The sequence below is a fragment of the Cavia porcellus genome, unplaced genomic scaffold, assembly GCF_034190915.1.
Source record: "Cavia porcellus strain 051 isolate PalLab524CR breed Dunkin Hartley unplaced genomic scaffold, mCavPor4.1 scaffold_1, whole genome shotgun sequence".
NCBI classification, from domain to species: Eukaryota; Metazoa; Chordata; class Mammalia; order Rodentia; family Caviidae; genus Cavia; species Cavia porcellus.
The window spans coordinates 231417732-231435433 of record NW_026947484.1 but is presented as its reverse complement, the minus strand read 5'-3'; the positions used below and the strand labels follow the sequence as shown (position 1 = coordinate 231435433).

Sequence of the window (17702 nt, the reverse complement as noted above, 5' to 3'; positions counted from 1 at the left end):
ACTCACAAAGGGATGGAGCCAGGATGTGATGTAATGGCAGGAAGAAGGTGTGTCTTGCTCTTTGCTGGTTCCTGCTTGCTGTTTGCAGCCACCATGAATGGCGGTCCAGCCATGCCTGCCTGCCTTGGAGCCAATTGAGTGTGGACTGAAACCTCCAAAAACTGTAAGAAATAAATCTTTCCTTTCCCAACTTTGGGCTCCAGGTATTTTGTCTCAGCAACGAGTAAAAAGTAACTAAGACACATGGTGATAGAAGAAGGGAAAGACACAAAGAAATAGAATGATACCCTACAGTCGTGGATTGGAAGAATTAGTAACATTAAAATGTCCATACTGCTCGAAACAATCTACAGATTCAATGCAATCTATATAAAAATTGTGATAACTTTTTCAGAGAAGTAGGAAAAGAATTCCTAAAATTCACATAGAACACAAAAAAGCTTGACTGGTTAAAGCAATATTAAGCAAGAAGAACAAAGCTAGAAACATCACATTACCTGATCTCAGAACCTACTACAAACCTAGAGTAATCAAAGCAGAGTGATATTGGAAGGAAAATAGACATATGGACAAATGAAACAGCAACAGGCCAGAAATAAATTCAGATAAGTATTTACATCAGCTGATCTTTGACAAAGGTGCCAAGAACTGAGAATGGGGCGGGGGAGGGCCAGCTCTTCAACAAACGGCGTTGGGGAAAGTGGATATCCACAGTCAGAAGAATTAAACTGTACCCTTGTCTCACCCCATATAAAAAAAAATCAACTCAGAATTGATTAAGGACTTAAACCTAAGACCTGGAACTATAAAACACTGGAAAAGCCATAGAGAAAAAGCTTTTTGACATTTGCCTAGCAAAAGGTTTTTTGCATATAACCCCAAAAGCAAAAGTAAACAAACCAGATGACAACACACTGCAACTTCTGCACAGCAAAGGACACAATAAATGCAGAGAAGAACAAATCCAGGAAGAGGTAGAAAACATCTACAAACCTTATGCGTATGATAAAGTGTAAATACATAAAATATCCAAAGGTAACACCAACTTAATAGAAAGGAAGAAAGCTAATTTTAAAATGGTCAAAGGACCAGACTAGGCATTTCTCAAAAGAGCCCATCCACTGGCCAATGACCAACAGACAGAGGGAGAAAATGCTCCACTGCAATAACTTCAAGGAAATGCAAGTTAAAGTTACACTATAAGGTGTCGCACCTGTCAGGGTGCCTAGTGTTAAATGAGAAACATTTGACATATTAAATTCAACAGGACTTAATTGGAAAAGAGATGATTCCAGAGTAGAGCAAGCCTCTAAACTGAATAGATTCAAAGCGACTCTGAGCTACCACACAGCTAGGGAACATTTATAGACAGAAAGGAAGTAGCCTAGGAAGACACCGAGGTTGAGTGAAATTTAATTTCCCTTATTTAAGCCTGGTTTAAAAAACTTGGCTGCTGTTATGGTTTATATCTAAATGTGCCCCCAAAGCTTCATACACTCATAGGCGGGAGGGACATTGAGGAGGTGATTAGATTAGAGGAGTGTGATACTTATCAGTGGACTGGTTCACTGATGAATTTATAACTAACATGTGATTTGGGCAAGCCTAGCCTGGTCGGAGGAGGTCAGTCACTGAGCATGGCCTGGAAGGGTATATCGCTTGCGCCCTTGATCTCCTTCTGATGCCTGCTATTATGCCATGAACTGCCTCTCCTCTGCCATCCCCTCCTGCTATGCCACCTGACTTGGAGCTAGACGAGGATGGCCTGACACCTCTGCAAACTGTGAACCAAAATAAACCTTTCTGCCTTTCAATTGTGGGTGTTGCATATTGTGTCTCAGCAATGAGAAAGCAATTAAGACTCTTGCTTGACTGAAACTTGGCTTCTGTGATTGGCTGAGACCTGGATAGTTGTTAAAAGAGTTACAGTTTTTATTCATTAGATTAGGTTGCAGCTCACTGTATATGGTGAAAGCTTAGCCCCGACTGAAAGCATGCATGGAAGCAGCTGTAGGCAAACTCAACTAACACTACTATTTAAAAATGAGAGAAAAAAAAGTAACAAGCATTCGTGAGCATGTGGAGCAAAGAAAACTCTTTCATATCTTTGGTGGGAATGTAAATTAGGATAGCTATTGTAGAAAATGGTATAGAAGTTCCTTGAAAACACTAAAAATGGATCTACCATATGACCCAGCATTCCACTTCTGGGTACACGTTCAGAGGAAATGAAGAAGTATTTTCTCCAAGTTCATCCAGCCAGCACGTGAGTAGAACAGGGATTCAAATCCAGGTGAGTCTGACTCCAGAGACTGTGCTATCCACACGCCACTCATCCCCTCACCTGTCACCCTGAGTCATAGTGGCCATATCTCGTGTCTTGAACACACTCAGTTCTATCCTGGTGTCTTTGGTCACAGCCTCCTAAATGCCAGCATGCTCCTTATTTGAATGGTCATCACCTTCTTTTCCTCTGGGTCTTAGCAGGGAGCACTCCATGGCCTCCTGGACTGAATAGAGCCTTTCTGTGCTTTCCTACCTCTGTTCCTGGCTTGTGTCCTTTACAGCTCTCACTTCATTATATCATTATGTTCTTTACTTTCTTGCAGAGCTGTTTTGTCTCTTTCTCCCCCTGGAACACACTATACCAAGAATCGTGTCTTGGAATCGCTATACTGATAAATCCTAATACAGCATATGGCATTGTCAATAAACATTTGTTGAATGAATGAATACAGAGATGGAAGAGTAATTGAATGCATTTTTACTATATTTCTCCAGCAATATCATTTCATTTACTGAAAGCAAAAGAGGACACAAAGGGAAAAGAAAAGTTACATCTATCAGAGAGCATAAGAAGATCACTCCCCCATGCCCAAAATGGCCTCAAGATCTGGGTTCTCTAATGATGGGAAAAGTCTGCAGTCTGCGAGGACATATCCCATCTTTAGAGAAACCGCAGTGTTTTTCCCAGAAAAGATGTGTGTAGAGCTAACAATTCAATATGTGAGTCACATCATGATGACAAACACCTCCGGGCGCTCCCCTGAAGGACACTGGAGATCAAGCAGGGCTGATATCCATCAAAGGTGTCAGAGATGTCAGCCAAGTCCTGTCAGACACACTGTGCCCTGATGTGACTGAGTTCAGTGGGTTTGTCCCTGTCAGCCCAAGGCAGAAATCTGCTGCCAGCAATTAAATCAGCAGAGCTGTTGGCTGGAGGGGTCAGGTCATTGCCATGACCTCTTTGCCGACCCAAGGTTACCTGCTCCAGGAAGGTGCACTCGGTTGGACAGCTGTTTATCATCCCCACCCTAACTGAGTACCTGGTCAGGGATATTTTGAGGCAGTGAGGCTGGACTTAGGCTGGAGGGTTACCAGGAGAAGGAAGGAGAAGCAGACCTGTCCTTGAGTATAAGAAAGACCTTCTCTTGAAGAACCAGGGCAACATTTCATAGGCTCTTTTAATAAGGAATTATTACTCCTTTAATAAAGAAGTAATAATTATTACTTCCTTTAATAAGGAATACATTACTCCCCTGGCCCAGTTTCCATCCTCACTATGCTCCCACTTCTGGATCAGGTGAGAGGTTTTCCTGAAAGCAACTGGGTCCAACACCAAATCCAGATGTACCTCCATCTGACACCAGGTCACACCAATGTCACACAACTTCTATTGGAAAATACTTCACCTCTCTCAATGACAGTTTTTCTATCATGGTGTGACAATATTACCATCATCATTATTGTCATCACGATGGTCATTGTCATGTAACAATCCCTTGAATTTTAAATGACTTTATAACTTATAAAGAATCTTCAGACACACATGATCTTATTTAATGCTAACAACAACTACCCCACTGTGCACAAAATAAATGCATTACTGGGGCTTTTATTATAATAGTGGCTAGAAAGCCCATTCATATCAGTTCCACCCAGAAAGAGATCTTGTTTGGTTACAGCCTGTCTTGCAGAGTCCAAGAACAGGCAAACAGCTGTGGATCTATAACACACAAGAAGCTGGCTCTGCGGAGCTGTATGAACATCTTTTATTTCCAATCTCCTTTCTTTCCCATACTTGACTTGGTTTCCTGTACCACTCAACCATGATCATGCAGGTATAGGGATTGTGATGGAGGAAGAGCTGGGTGGACAGAAAGTCTACCTAGTACCAAAAAAAGTACAATTGAAAGATAAATTTGTCTAGATCAACAACATGTGAAATGACCTAACATTTTGCCTGTCACATGTTGCTCCAAAATAGAGATGCTTATCATTTGTATCGATATTGTTTTTATGCCCAAAATAATATTACTAGTAAAACAGGAGTCAGAATTTGAAACCAGATCTCCAGGTATTCTCCTGGAGCCCAAGGATCTCAGGGGCTAGCATTGTATTCAGTTAGATCAGTAGTGTATCTTTGACATCTAACTGCATGTTTAACAGCAAGTCAATTAATTTTTTCTAAACTAAACAAAGAATCGCTTCCACTGTGCCTACAGCTATCGCACATCAGCATCTTTCTCTACAGGACAAGAAAGGCACAGGCATGAGGGAAAGCAAAGGGTAACTGCAGAGAGACCTCAAGCAGCCCAGAGGATGCTCCTCTTGCTTCTTAGAAAGTAGGACGGGAGTACATCTTCCCTCAGGAGAGAGATTCTTCCTTCTCCACCTCACATCTGGTCTCCAGCAAAGCTTCAGAAACCAAATTCACTCCCATTGACTCTGGTGACTGGAGAGAAGAATGGCCAGAAGCTCCATTCAGGTCTGTAGAGCCCCATTGGAAAGCCTAGCACACAATGCACCAGGGGCAGGGGGACCTGGCAGCGGCTGATGCCTCATGGCACGTAGCCAACTCAGTGTGTGGAGGCATAAAGCTTTGGCAGCCCCCTTGGAGACAGCAGATTTAGTGGACCCTGTCTAAGGACCAAAGGTACGTGTGAGTGGAGGAGTTTTTAATTTCTATGGTAATAAGGAGCTTAAACTTCAGTTCTATTTACAGGCTAAACTTCTGTGCTGGATCCCTGTGCCCCGGGCTGATCATTATGATATGCAGATGGAGCAGCAACTGGCAGAAACTACAGTCAAGAGAAACTACGTGAGGAGGAATTACAGTGAGAAGATGAAAAGAGCTTCATGATTAAAGGGACCGAGAGATACTGAAACAGAAAAGGCATTGAAAGGGAAAAGCCTTAAAGGCCTATTGAAAATGAGCCAGGTGGAGCCCAATTCACCCCCTGAAAACTCTAAAACTTGCATTAGCCACGTGGGTGAGACAAGCATCCCCAGTGAGACTCCTTGGGGCTCTCTGCTAAACTAATTTGTGGTACACCAGAACCCCAGGGCACTTGTCCAATCTCTGCACATCGAGTCCTTTTTGGCATTTACGAACCAGGCCATTTCTACCTTTTGGCTGAAATATATACATGGTTAAATATTTGAAGGGTAAGATTCATCATCCGGCTGGCCTTAAGTGGCAGCTTCCGGGATGGTGGGAGGATTTACATAAAGATTTACATAAAGAAAGCCTTCAGCTCACTCCGCCTTCCACCAGAAGGCTGGGTTTAGGGGAATCTTCTAGAAAATAATCCCTATGTTATTGAAGCCCAGAGTTCAAGTGAGTATATCAAAGAACACAAAATAAGGTTATTTTCTCTGTCTTCTTGTCCCTTCAAGGAAATTTAGCCCTTTGAAAAAGATCAAAAGATTCACTATATAGTCTCCATAGCAAAGGTAGCTGGAGTAAGACAACCATAACCAAAATAGTCATTTGCTCAGTATGTAACTTCTGTATTAAAAATAGTCAAAATGATATTTCTGGAAGGTAATTTGATCAAATTACAAGGTTCGCTTGTCCCAAAGACATATTCAACCATTTTGTTGCTCCATTTATTCTACTCAACTGACTCATGAATTGCAACAAGGTTGTTTGTCCCTGACAACTTGAGGTCTTGCAATCATCTTTTAGTTTGGGATTATTGAAATAATTCCCTTTTGGGGAAACGGAAAGACAAAGAGTTTGGGAAGTGACCCAGAGCCTCAAAGGAACACAGCCACCATATCAGAAGGGAAGTGAGGCATACAGATTGGAGAGTGATGGATTCCAAGAAAGGGCACCTTACTTCTAGATGTTACTCTTTATAACTTAGGACATGTTTTTTACTATATGGCTCTTTGGTTTTCCCCTCTGCAAATAGGAGCCCTGTAGTTGAAGCTTATCCCCCAGGGTTCTTCTAAGCATCAAGTCCTCTTGGTTTGTTGAGTGAACAGCACGGTGGAATGAGATGATACAGCCACAGGTGGTGAAGACTGCAGAGTGGGCAGCTGCCCAGAGGGTGGTTCCCTCGCTTCCAACAGGAGGTGAAGGACACAGGAAACCTTACCCTTAAAGAAAAAGCAGCTGGAGCAGGTGTGTGTTCCCTGGGGGGCTCAGAGCCTGTGGGGGAGGGGACATCCAGCATTGGTGGCAGCACAGTGAGCTCTGGCCATTAAAAACAAAGTAGTAAGCAGAAGGGCTACGGAATTGGAGGAGGGATGTAGAGAGGCCAGAAGAGGGAAAGGAAGGAGAGTAGATGGGCTGACTATGTCTTTATCAAAGGAGCCCCCAGAAGAAAAAGTGGAATAAGGGACCCCACCCTGCATTCACAGATTCATTTTAACAATTTCAAGCATGTGCTCTAGGCTGTGTACATAAGGCCAAGTGTAAATGCATGAAAGCACTTCAGAGTCAGGGCAGAATGTTACACATTAGGTGCCATGTAGAAGCACCAGTCAGCCCCAGGGATGCACACACCCATGCCATTGCACACCCAGGGGCTCCCTCTGCATATTCACACATCCCACCAGGCAGAGCATCTCGAGGCTGGGGATCACAAGGCATGTAGGATCAGGGAAGAGCCATCACATGTCCCTGGATGGGTAGAAGAGGGCAGCATGTGAGAGGAGGAGGGGTACTGACATGGCACGAGAGGCATGAACAGCCTCTGGGTGTAGAGCGTGAGATATGTGTGGTGGCAGTGGGGTCTGCATGACGCAGGAGGGTGAGTGTGAGAAATGAACGCATGAGGCATGGATGAGCACATGTGTATGTGTGGTTGTTTGTGCCTGAAACCAGGGACAGGCCCTTGTCAGGCTGGGCCCTTGGTCCTGCAGCCCTGGATCTGTACCCCTCTGCAGCAGGCACAGAAAGGTTTGCATAAGCCCAAGCTCAGGCAGGAGTTCTAGGGCCTCATCCAACCCCAGTACATGTGTGCATACTGTGTGTATGTGGGCTCCCTGTCAAGGAGTAGGAGGAAAAATAGCATCACATTCACCCCTATACACACAGATGGCCTGGGCCTGGGCTGCATGGATCACTATTCCAGGTACTTGGGGACATCTATGAAAATAATGGACAAAAACTTTCTCTTTGTGATTACATTGTATAGAAAAAATAGATTATAAATAATACAATTGCATTAAAATATCAAGTTAATGATATTTAACTTGACGTTAAATGATAGGTGTTAATAAAGAAAAAAATAAATCAGGGGAGAATAATATAGGCTTCCAAAGTATGGAAGATGTCAGATTGAAATAGTGATCAGGAGAGACTTCACTGAGAAGGTGTGAAGTCACTGGGAGAATAAGCCATGTTGGTATCCATGGACTTCAGGAACTAGCCTCGCTTGTCAAACTGCCATACGCTGACACTCGTACCTTCATCCAAAAATGGCCAAAATGGTATTTCCTGTTCCATGTTATCCTTGTCATGTGACTTTAGCATTCTTTCCACTAAGAGGTGAGGTTAATATTCCTTCACCTTGAAACCAGACAGGCTGTGGTTATGATAAAAATAATGCTACATAACTTCTGAGGCTATTTCTGTGTGGTTCTCAGATGCTCCTTCTTGGAATCCAGTCGCCATGTTGTGAGGAAGCTCAGGTAGCCACTGGGAGGAACTCCAAATAGGCGTTCTTGCTGATTGTCCCGGCTGAGGCACTGTCACACAGCTATCACCAACAGACAGACAGGAGAGTGAACTAACACCCACATGATTTCTAACCCTAGCCTTTGAGTCCCTTCAGCTAAAGTTCCAGACACTGTGGAACAGAAGCAAGACATTCTTACTGTGTCCTTTCCAAACTTCTGAGCCTCATAACCCTTAGAAATAATAAAATGGGTGCTTTATGCCTCGAAGTTCAAGTAGTTTGTTATTTAGTCACTTAAAAGGTAACCAGAAAGATAGAGAGTCCTACCCCAGCCGGTAATAATAAAACTGTAATGTTGATGCAAGTGTGCCTTCTATGTCTGTAGCCTCCATGGGCATCTTGATCTTTATTCCTTCAGGCTTGTAAGCTGTCGTTCCATGGGCACAGGAAGGAGAAGGGGCTAGGTAAGATAAATGTATTTTTATGCTTGTTTACCTAAAAAATATCCAGTAGTCTCAATATTAATCCCAACAGAGATCAGCAAAAACAAAAAGAACAACTACCCTAGAAGCAAACTTCAAAAAAAAAAAAAAAAAGAAAGAAAGAAAGAAAAGAGAAAAAGAAAAAAAGAACACAAATCAAGAAGGGAAGATTTGATACTGGAATAAATGGTTAATTATTTAGAAGAAAATCAGTTTAGAGTCTGCACTTGAATAAACTCAAAATAAATCAAAGAACTTAATGTGAAAACTCAAGTAACAAAAAAGCAGAAAATATGGAGAAAGATGTATTTTATTTCTTGCGGCAAACAATCTTTCTAGTTTTAGAAGCAAAAGAATTACAAAGGAAAATATCAATAGATTGGATTTCATGCCAAAAAATTATAAGCAATATTAAAAGACAACGGACGGGGAGTAATATCTGCAGCAAAGATTATGAGCAGTGAACAAATATGAAAAAACAAACATGCAAAACAAAAAAAAAAACCCTGAGATCCCAATTGATTAATGGACAGAGGAAGCAAACAGAAAAATTCCAAATGAGAAAAGCCAAAATTAAATATCCAGTTGGATGAATTGTCAGAATTTCAAATGAAAATAATAATGGAGTAATAATGATCTCCATCTACAATGTTAGCAAAATGATAATAATGGAATATTATGGGCTGTATATTCTCTTACTTTGGTAGCAGAAGTATACATTTTGAAAACCTTTAGTAAGGTAAGTTGGCAGCTTATATAATTATAAATGAAACAAAAGAAAAAATCTGAAAACAATTTAGGGTACATTTCTACCGTTAAAGGAATAATTGAACAAATTATATATCTATTTTGGAAAATAACATGTATCTATTAAAATCATGTTTATAAAGAGTTTTTAATGATGTGGAAAACAATCAAATTTTAAATAAATAAAATTATGCAAAAATATGCATGTTTCTACAGAGGAAAAGGTCTAATAATAACAGGTCCTTCAAACTAAAGATGCTGGTTATGTCTATAGATGACTGATGAACTTCCCTATCTGAACATTTCTGGAGGTTTTGAGGAGATTAAAAGGTTCAGGGAAAGACTGGTCAACATTGGGTCCCAATGTCCCTGCAGGAGAAGGTAAGAACAGGTTTCTGATGAAAAGCATCACCCCCAGGAATCACGAGGTTATGCAGGACCAAGGTACTGTTGCTCAGCTTGGGAAGAAAGTGAATTACGAATGAGGACTCCAGGACTATTTTACACACCAGGTCTCAGTTTGTTTGTGAGTGTGTTTCACATTCCTGTTTTAGCTTCTTTTGATCTGACTGGTGCAAACACATAAATCTTGGTATAGACTCCATTGGCTTTAGGAAAATTGATAGAAACCAGGTGTAAAAACAGAGGCTACCTGACTACAAAGAGAGATCTCAGTGAGATCAACCCCATAGCCAACTCCCAAGGATGGCACCTTTTGACCTACTGATCCCAATACTCTGGAATCTTCTAGAAACATCCAGTGCTTCATACAGAAGAGGCAAGTAATGAGCATGGGGTTTCCTTAAGCTGGTGTTGATTGTTTTCCACATCATTAAAAACTCTTTATAAACATGATTTTAATAGATATATGTTATTTTCTAAAATTGAATTAGTCTAAACTAATTCAAGATCCCTTGAGACATTTACATGGAGTAATATACAAATGCAACTATCCTACACTGACACCTTGAATATTCCCAGATTCTTAGGCTTACCATGATCAGCAACCATATTCCCTATATGGGTCTTCCTATCCTTCCTCACCCAAGGACCTATTAGATGGGAATTCAAGACTGTCACAAGCAATAGAGAGTTTAAACCCACAAGGCACAAGCAATACATAAAAGGGAGAAAATCAGGTGAGCTTCCAATTATACTCCTGAGCTTATTAAAAGCCTATAAAATATACTGGGACTGAAGATGTGCTTAGAAAGAGGGGTTGGACATTCTATAGTGACTACTTGACTAATGTCAAGTGAGTCATATAATATTGGCCCCCAAACACCTTTGAGATCAGCCACTCCTCTAGTTTTTAGTCCAGAAAGGAAGCGATTTATCCTGCATCTCACAGCTCATACACATCATGTCATATACCAATTGTGATATAAGTGTGGCATTAGCTTTAAAGAAGCAATCATATGTCATATGTCAAGAAGATAATACCTACCTCTCTGTGTTGGAAAGAAACTCCCATATCTGGTAGAGAGGTATGTCTTCTACTTTGCCATTCTGGTCAAAGGAACCATGCAGCCAATGTCCTCTCACCTTGGATTGGGTATGATAAAGATCTCATGGCATGCTACACGTCCTAACCACCAGCTTCAGGAAACCCCACCCTCACTACCTACCTCTTCTAGATGAAGCACTGGATGTTTCTAGAAAATTCCAGGGTATTTGGGTCATGATTGAAGATCTACTGACCTGATCTGAATATGTCCTTAATTTAGAAGAACTTAAGCCCTAGAAAGTCTAAGGAATTGAAAACCAGAACTGGGGAAAGCTACAACTGCCTACTGGAAAGTGGGACACTTAGAAAACCCTGCAATGTGGCATACAAACCGGACCATCAGTAAGGTTTCTTACACCTTTATGTTTCTTTAAATTTCTTTCCAATCTGTGCAATAGCTTTGCTCAATGGCAGCTCTCCTCACTTGCAGACTGCAGTAAGTAGTTTAAGAGACACACAGCTTGTCTCTTTAAAAGACCTCCAGAATCTTCCCAAAAGTGTTTTGGAAGTAGTGCACACTGGGTGGCCTCCTCAACTTGCGGTGCCTCAGCCCCACCCACACACCCTCTAGGAATCAGGGACACTGATGGTTTCTACCCGGAGCTATGGCTCTGGCCACTGACTCTGATGCTTCATAAAAGTGATATTCCAGTGCTACAGGCTCCTATTTCTAACAGGCAGGCTGGCCAAGTATCATTTGTTGTGATTAATGATGAATAGTCCAGAATCCAATGGCTCAATTTCAGCTGCCTCTTTTCCACAATACTCCCAAGATCATATTCAGAGCCAAGATGACATTTGTTGGGGGTATAGGGACAGAGTGACGAGAAGGAAGATGTGCTCTGGGATCCAGAAAACTTCCAACACCAGATCAGCACAGCCAAGGGAGCAACAGAAACTGATGCAGGACCAGAATTCTGGAACCTGGCAGGGATAGATGCAAGGACTGCAAAGCCTAATGGCGGTGCGTGGGAGAGAGGAGTAAGGCCTGTGTCCAAGGATTGTCCCAGGTCAGAGACAAGATGTGTGAGAGCAACAAAAATGAGTGGATAGAGAGAATCCCTATGATAGAATCCTGAAGGTAAATACAGCCAAATGTGGGGAAGAGAATTCACCATCAGGTGCCAAAGCAGTCTAAAAGGAAGCCAGAGGAAGAAGTAGATGCCTTACAGGGGTCTCTTCATTGGCAAAACAACGAACCTGGTGCTGGAATTCCCCTTTCCAGGCTCCAGTGATCTGGAGATGCTGCCAGGCATTAACAACATCCATTGTTTGTTTTTTCACTACCCAGGAGAGCAGAGAGAATCACCTGATAACCACCTCCACTCTTGGCCTCAAAATCCTTCTGGCCCTCTTAATATCCCCAACAAAGCAAAGGCTTCTAGATAATAAAGCAAGTTCCCTGTGTATCACAAAAGACTGATTTGCTCTGGGAATGCTTCATTCCAACACGCTGCAAATTTGGCAGTGTTAGAAATACTGGTTCCATCCACGCCTACAATGACTTCCCTAACTCTAAGTAAAAATCATTCCATCATCAATGTATAGATTAACTTTTCATCAAATCTACCAGTGTACACAAGGTAGACAGATCCCTAGTCTCACTGCCCAAGGATTTGTCCATCCAGAAGCATTTTCTGTGATTCCTGTTGGGGTTTCCAACAACTGTAAGATTATTTCCTTTTCTGTGACTGCCTTCACCAAGCTCCACTCACCCCTACTACCCAGGACCAAGCTATACTTGATGACTGCCAATTTAAGTTCAGTACAGAAAATGCTTTGGTGGTGAAACAAAGGCTTGTGTGACATACTTGAAATAAGCCTTGCAATGACAAGTTGAACCCAAAGGGACTTAGCAAAATAGCAGATCCATCAGATCAGACATTTCCCTCCCTCTGGAGAAGAACTGGGAAACAAGTGTCAGAAGTCATGTTTTAAGTAAGGGACACTGCTGGAACTCTCCCCTAAGGCAGTTTCCACACCAGGGATAGTACCTCCCCCCATTTATCCAGGGAAATGCTATTGGTGTTGTTAAAACCCTTCTTGGGGACTTTGTCTCAATGTCACTGATGCCATTTCTCAACATGCCAGGAGGAAAGAAACGGGGAAGGCATAATGCAGATTTTCACGTGAAAAGACTGAGATACACATGGAAACCATTTTCAGGAAATCCTAACAAAAGCCATGAAGGCAGCCAAGAGTGGATTCTGAGTTTAATCATAGTTAATCCCCCTATCCATGGAGACTTTGTAGATAACACTGGAGGACAGTTTGTCTTGCACTGAACCCCCAAGATCTGGCTTCACTCCTTCCTGGCTCCTTCCTTTCCCCTATCAGGGGACCCTCCTTTGCAGTCCTTGGCTAGTGTCAGTCCTGCTCAGCCCAGCTGCACAAAAGAGTAATCTATGGAGCTCTTAAAAATATACCTGCGTTTGACAGTCAAAAAGTTAAACATTGAATTCTATGTGAACCAGGCATTTTACTCCTACACACATACCAAGGAGAATTTAAAGCAGTGACTCAAGCAGATACGTACATGCCAATGCTTAGAGCAGAATCATTCACATACAGCAGAAGGTGGGAACCAACCGCTTGTCCATTAGCAGATAAATGGTAAACAAAATGTACTGTACACACACAGTGAGGTATCTTTAAATAGAATAAAATTGTGTTATTTCTACAGCACGGATGAACTTTGAAAGCATGCTAAGTGAAATAAACCAGACACAGAAAGCCAAATAAGACTCCACCTGTGTGAGACACTGAGAAACACTGAGCCAACTTCAAACAGAGAAAATAAAACTCAGGATACCTGGAGCCGGGGCAGGGGCAATGGCAAAATGGGTGCAGAGTTTCTTCCTTTGGGGATGAACAAATTCTAGAAGTAGATCGTGATGACTGTGTCACAGCGCTGTAAATGTCCTTGTCACTGAATCATACAATCAAAATTGGCAAACGTCTTGAATTTTGTTATGTGTGTTTTACCTCTATGAAAAATACTTAAAAAAGAAAAAAGCACAAGCTCTGAGCTTCGTAGCTCAGCTTGCCTAGATGTGTTAAGGTCTGAGGGAAGCACACAAAAACTTGGAAACATCATACCTATTCTCAAATCTCTAAGATCAGTTGAATTAAACTCTCTTGGGCATGGCTCGTGTATTCTGTAGTATCTGACCAACCCTTCAGCCTTTTGTCCACCTAAATCTTGCCAAATCAAGATTTATTGAGGACCTCCTCATATTTAAAGTATACTCTAAGAACTAGAGATGAACATCAGCTGAGTGTTTAGAGTTATCCACTTGATCAGATCTCACAGCTAGAAAAGCAGGTGTTAGTGATTTTAACATGACCACAAACTCTTCGCTGTTCTTTCTGCCTGCTTTCTAAGGAAGGGAATGTCCATTGTTTTCTGGCTTCTTCCCTTCCTCTTGGCCCGCTCACAGTGGGAGGTGCTAATTGCCTCAGTGTGAGGCTCCCCCCACCCTGACATTGTGGGGAGGGTACTTCAATGGCTCTGTCAAGAGGTCTTTGAGGTTTTCAGGTTTGAATGTTATTGAGCTTATCCTGCTCCAGGATAGTGAACTAGTGAGACAGAATAGACCTCAGTCACCAAAAGCAGGAGGAACCTGCTGCCATGTGCAGGCAGGTAAGAAGGCAGAACCAAGATAAGAAGAGATAGAATGACACAGAGGAGACAGATGAAGCAAAGAAGGAAAGCATATTCAGGAGAGAGACAGAAGTTAGGTGATCCCCAGGTTCCTAACTTAGAAGGCCAGGTGGGCTGGAGCATTTAAGGAGGCCGCAGGGTGAAGTTGTACACCTTGAACATAGCCTGACTGTACCCATTGGTAGCTGCTGCCCTCCAAGCCTCTCTTTGGTGTGGGCTTTACAACCTGCAGACTCAGAAGGCATTAAACTGAAGAGCCACAATGACCGTCTCTTTGGTCAGTGTTTTCTTCCTCACCTGCTGCCAGCCTAGTCATTGGCATCTCACCGTCCCAGTTCCTGGCTGGTCCCTACATCCAACTCCGCAACCAGCAGTGTGATTCTTCACCATATTTCACCAGAAGTGGTTTCTGGGAGCTGCTCTTCTCCCAAGACTCATCCATCTTTACCTTTCACACCAGCAAGACCCGGCTTCACCAGGCTGCTCAGAAGGAACCAAGGAGAACCCAGTGCTTGAAATAAAGCACTTTGTGGTGCCATCTTGACCCTTCCCATCAGCAACTACTTTGCTAGGCTTTCCCTGCTCATGACATTCTCCTCGTCCTGCATTTCTGCCTCACCTGTAATAGGTGTTTGTTAAAGATTATGGGATTCTCTCTACCCTGCCTTTGCCTTGTAGGCTGTATGGCCTTGAGAAAGTTACTCCATCTTTGTAAGCTTTCTTTTCTGTAAAATGCAGATAATAATAGTTCCAACTCTACAATATTATGTAAATATGCAAGATAATAATAAGATTCTACTACAGTGTTTGGCACATGGCAAACTAGTTATGTTATCAGCGGTGATGATGGGGACAATGGTGGCTATGTTAATGGTGATGGCGATACTGAGGATGATGATGGAGATGAAGCTGATGATAATGGTGATGATGTTTGTGATGCTGGTGATGATAATGGTGGTGACGGTGACAGTGCTGGTGGGTAATGATGATGAAGATGATAGCAGTGATGATCATGATGACCTCCTTTTCCTTATACTGCTCACTAGTAATAGATTCCAGTTCTGCATCAAACTAGCTGCTACCCTATACCTCATATCCAGTTTCTTTCCTCCATGCGTTCATCTTTCTCAGCTTCCTTGGTCCTTACTTCCTGCAATACTTAACTTCCTAGTACTCATGGTAAAAAACGAGACTCTCCACGCTAAGGGTTTACAGCTAATCCAGTCCAGAACATTTCTTTCATAAATGAGTAATCTGAGATTCTGTGAAGTAATTTGCTCTAAGTTTAGTGTCTTTTTTGACCCCTTTGGTGTGACATTTTCAACTCAGAGACAAACACGTAATTTGTTTTTCCTGCCTATAAGCAAACACTGGTAGCAGTGTGGACCAAACACACCCCATCTCAGACCTTTCGCATTTGCTGTTGCCCTGTCTGGGGTACTTTTCATCCAGATGTCCTCGGCTGCACGTATTATTCCCGTTTCTGGTCTAACAGCAGCTCATCCCGTCTCTACCCATCGTATGGCAATGGGCACCGCCTCGTCACCATCTACCCTTCCCCAGGTTTCAGTTTCCCCCGGAGCCATATCTCCACCTGGCATGGTGTGTGTTTCTTGGCTTATTCTCCGCACTCTGTAGACTATAAACACCACAAGAGCAGGAACTTTCCTCTGCTTTGCTCACTGCTATATCGCTGTTGCCTTGAATGTGTCTGTCACAGAATAGTTATTAAATAAATAATTACTTGTTCATTAATTCATTCAGTGGTATGTCGGTCCATTGTTTATGGAGTGAATGCATGAAGTCTTATTCCACCAACTACTGAATTGGTTCACAGTGTCACAGAATGCGGTGGCACAGAGTCTCACTTTTAACTTTCTCCAGCACATTTTCTTTGTGCTTCTTTTCTGTAGTTTAGGCTTCCGGGGTAGGAGAGGCGTACCCCGTGGTTGGCCATTGGCTTTCAGGGGAGAATTCAGGAGCCGCTCTTCCCCTAGAATGACTGGTGGCCTTATAGCTCCCAGTGAAGAACTCAAGAAAGCCCCTCTTCACTCTGTCAAAACTGGGGTTCCGGCTTCCCTCCCAGAGCTGGAGGGGACAGGGCCACCAGATCAGGGTGTGCTGGGGGTAGCCCCTGCTGCCACACTCTCTGGGGATCCTCCCCTTCTTCCTTGACTTAGGAGGTAAGCTGAGTAGAACACTCTGGCTTTTCTGTTATGGTGAAAGAATGTCTTGCTATGTTTGATGCTATAGTATACAAAGTTATATTCAAATATTTCAAGGAAAGAGACACTATGGTAACTACTATTAAGTTAGGGTTATTTGGTGGTGAAGCACTAGGCTGCTGAAATTGTAAAGCTTTGACCTGTATTGTTATGTTGTTATGTCCTCTTTTATCTCAATCTCCCCCTTATTCATTAAAAAAATATTTATTTATTTATTTATTATTTTTTAATTAAGGAAACAATAAAAAAATTAGCAGGATATATTATAGTAACTTTTTTGATTCCCTATTAACTTGATTTGAAATCCTGTATTACTCCCACTATCTTGTTCTGATTGATTAGACTCTGTTCCGTTCTGTTCGATAGTATCAAGTTTGAGGGTATAGGCAACTACTTTGAAGGCAATGAGATTCACTATGATGCCCATTCTGGTTTGACTATTATCTTCTTTTGAAGTCCTGTAATGTGTTCAATGTTTAGGTTTTATTTGTCTTGCTCTGTATGTTTTGTTCAATTTCATTATACCTAATGATATAGGCAATTCTTTTTAAGGAAGCAAGAGGCATTATGGTAACCATTGTTGATAACCTTGTACTCTGTTTTTACATCATGTGCTATGTCTGTCCTTGGTTTTGATTGACTGCTTTGTTTTGTCATATTTGGTTTTATTCGCTTCCAAAAAAAAAAGTAATAAGAACTATGGGAGTAATAAAACCCAAAATGTGTAAATTTTGTTGTAAAAAAGAGAGGAAAAAAAAGTGCTCTAAAGGATACAACTGCAAGTGTGTTTGGTGTGTTAAGATAGATGACCATATTACTGAGTTTTTGTTGGATCACTGAACACAACTGTTGGCAGTCTTACTGTTTGAATATCTACTGTGTATGCTTTAATTCTATAACTTGAACAACTATTTCTAAGATGACAATATGTAATCTATTAACTAGTGATTTCTTACCTTTATTTGTAATTCTGTATTACTTGTACCCTTATACTGTTTTATTTTATTTTTTTTCTTTTTTTCCTTTTAAATAAAAAAAAAGAAAGAATAAAAAGTTGTCTCTTTCATTTTGTTGGATTGCAGGTTAAATCAAGTAGATAGCTTTTTGTTTACTAAAAATTCACCAGTTTTCCATTTGTAAAGGGACTTGATTTTCTACTAGAAT

General features: G+C 41.8%; 1 protein-coding gene across 1 annotated transcript in view; it reads right to left on the bottom strand.

The window, feature by feature from the left end:
• The window catches only part of Alk (ALK receptor tyrosine kinase), a 715373-nt gene that overhangs the window by 649690 nt on the left and 47981 nt on the right, over positions 1 to 17702 (bottom strand). The window lies entirely within an intron of this gene.